Here is a 3,217-nt window from a genome sequence, read left to right as displayed (position 1 = left end):
CTCTCTCCCTCACTATCACACTAAATGCGCTATCGCCACACACACACAGAGCCGAGCTTGAATGACACAAGCACACGTGTATTTCCATGCAACTCTCTGATTGGTCTGGTGTGTTGCCTCTGTTGCGTTCACTGAACACGGGAAATTACAGTCCTGCCGTTGTCTCTTGTGTCATGATGAGGTTCACGTAAAGCACGGTTAATGTATTATATTGAGGTGTCTCAAATATACGTCAATCAAGTGGCATCTGCTAACGGGGTGGTGGATGATAGGTTTACATCTAAAAACGTATTTTTCAAACATTATTATTTTAATTTTATTTTGTTACTTTTTTTTTTACGGTCTGCGATCTACCCGCACCACACTCGCGATCGACCGGTCGATCGCGATCGACTGGTTGGCGACCATTGCTCTAGAGGAGATCTGCATGCAGGAATGGGCCAAAATACCAGCAACAGTGTGTGAAAACCTTGTGAAGACTTACAGAAAACGTTTGACCTCTGTCATTGCCAACAAAGGGTATATAACAAAGTATTGAGATTAACTTTTGTTATTGACCAAATACTTATTTTCCACCATAATTTGCAAATAAAGTCTTTAAAAATCAGACAATGTGATTTTCTGGATTTTTTTTTCTCGCATGTTGTGTCTCATAGTTGAGGTATACCTAGGATGAAAATTACAGGCCTCTCTGATATTTTTAAGTGGGAGAACTTGCACAATTGGTAGCTGACTAAATACTTTTTTGCCCCACTGTACATATTTTTATATATATTTGTATTTTGTATTCCTCGGGATTGTGGGAAACGGTATTTCGATCTCTGTCTGTACACACAAACTGAAAGATTGACAATAAAGTTGACTTTTTTCGCCTTCTAGTCAGAGAGAAATGTTTTTATATTTGCTGTTGTAAATTATTGTCTTCTGTTTGCTATTGTAGTAACGTGCTTTTTATTACATGTACAGCACTTTGGCTGTCGTTTTTAAATGTGCTATATAAATAAAACCTGATTTGATTTGCGACCACCGATGACTACTAGAGATTATTACTTAAACCTTCAGATCTACCATTTATCTGAAGTTGTTATTCAGCGGTGAGAGCCTCATACCTTCTGCTTCAGCCGGCTCTTCACCTCCTTTATACGCATTTTGGCGTGGTCCTTCGCCTGTGGAACAAACACAGACAAACAGGTGATGGTCGTTCTGATTCCTCACTAACAGGTCATACTGTAACCGAGGACAGAAGAGACGTGCTTACAAACTTATAAACGGTCTTCATGGCAGGGTTGGCCCTCGTCTTCACTGTGTTGAAGATAGCCCCGCCTCCTTTCTGTCAGGAAACACACACACACACAAGTTAGTCACAAAAAAAATGTTGTAACACACTTAGACACAAATCTGTGACACACACATTTTCAAACCATACATGCATAAGTTAGACAAACACACATTTGTCTACACACTTACAAACACACATGTATACATTTGTGACACACACATTTTTGTAACCCACACATCTGCTAGTGGCACATATTTTCAACACACATAAATAAATGACACACACACACATTTTGGTTACACACACACGCGCGCACACACACACACACACACACACACACACACACACACACACACACACACACACACACCTGTATTATTAGATAGAAGACACACACAGTGTTATATGCTGTGGGTGGTGCATTGAGACCGGCTCACCTTCACCCACACACACATTTTTGTAAAACACTTGCACACACTTGGTAAGTGACACTCATATCTATTAGTGACACACATACACACAAGCACCAGTCAGAAACACACACATATTTGCAACACACCCACACCTCTGTATGATTAGACACATCCATTAAGATAGAACACACACACACACACACACACACACACACACACACACACACACACACACACACACACACACACACACACACACACACACACACACACACACACACACACACACACACAGTGGTGCATTGAGACTCACCTTCACAGTGAACAGCCACTGGTGGTAGGTCTTGTCACTTCCTGTGGAGGGGGGGTCAATAAAAAGTCAAAAACAAGTAGTACTGCCGTCTGCAATGTAATGTAACACCAACCAAATAATATATATAAAAATATAATAATACATTTTATTTATCAAGCGCTCAAAGACACTTTCCAGAGGTACAACAATGGCAATAAAACCACATTTATCACAAGGACACGGCATCAATCACACATTAAAAAGCTAGTCTAAAAAGGAGAGTTTTGGTCAGTGCAGTCTCTGATTCGTTGTGGTAGTGAGTTCTAGATGATGGGGACACGATGGAGAAGGCTTGGTTCGTATCTGATAATATCTGAGCAGATCTATAACAAAACGTACTCTACTGCAGTATGACAAACATCACGCTCTGATTACACGGCTGCTGGGATCAGCTGATGTGTCAGTGTGTGTGTCTGAAGTTATAACAATATGATATCAAATTAAAAGCTGAGTGGACGTCCAAAAGTGGGAAAATGTATATATCTCTAGTGCCGGGTGAGCTCCAATAGAAACACGAGGACACAGTTAGCCTGCTGAGCTAGCATCAGTTTGATGATCTGTGCTGATCTGGAGTCAGCCTTGTGACATGAGGATGAACAGGGTATATGCAGGAATCCTGAAGTCAGATGTAAGAACTTTTAAGACCTTTTTGAAGACCCTTTCCATACATTTTAAGACCTCATCGCCACTTGGAGTTCTAACCGGTTACCTTGGCAACACACTTTACCTCACATTGACTATATACAGTATTGATTGTAAGATAGCACAACTAAACAGTTTGTGACAACTCAGATAGAACAAAGCACAAGAGAATGAATTCTGTGACCAACCCAATGCAAGGTTTATTAGAAAAAGAAACCATTAGAAAGTAGTATTTGATTCAAGCAATGTTCCCAAGAGATAAAACAGACAGACTACTGAAGCCTCCTCTCCACATGGAAAATGCCGTTTAATAGTTTTTAATAGCCTTAATTTTCGCTAAATTGATTGATCAACTTTTAATAATTTTTAAGACCCCACGGACACCCTGATGAACATTAGGACAGACTTTGGACCTGTAGTTACTGTCGCCATGTCTCTTCACTGTGTGACTTATTCGCTTCCATGTCAATGAACCTGCTAGATAACACACACACACACACACACACACACACACACACACACACACACACA

At 40.4% G+C, this 3,217-nt stretch overlaps 1 long non-coding RNA gene across 1 annotated transcript; it reads right to left on the bottom strand.

Moving 5' to 3' along the window:
• Positions 1-1,070: 1,070 nt before the first annotated feature.
• Positions 1,071-2,053, bottom strand: LOC104968305 (uncharacterized). The gene is made up of 3 exons (XR_800821.1): positions 2,006-2,053; positions 1,259-1,330; positions 1,071-1,166 (listed from the first exon to the last, which is right to left on the bottom strand). It is a non-coding gene; the product is annotated as an uncharacterized lncRNA (long non-coding RNA).
• Between the last annotated feature and the right edge of the window lie 1,164 nt (positions 2,054-3,217).

The sequence above is a fragment of the Notothenia coriiceps genome, unplaced genomic scaffold, assembly GCF_000735185.1.
Source record: "Notothenia coriiceps isolate Sejong01 unplaced genomic scaffold, NC01 NC01_scaffold00038584, whole genome shotgun sequence".
NCBI lineage: Eukaryota > Metazoa > Chordata > Actinopteri > Perciformes > Nototheniidae > Notothenia > Notothenia coriiceps.
Note: the sequence above shows the minus strand (reverse complement) of the source record. Positions and strands in the feature narration are given on the sequence as shown.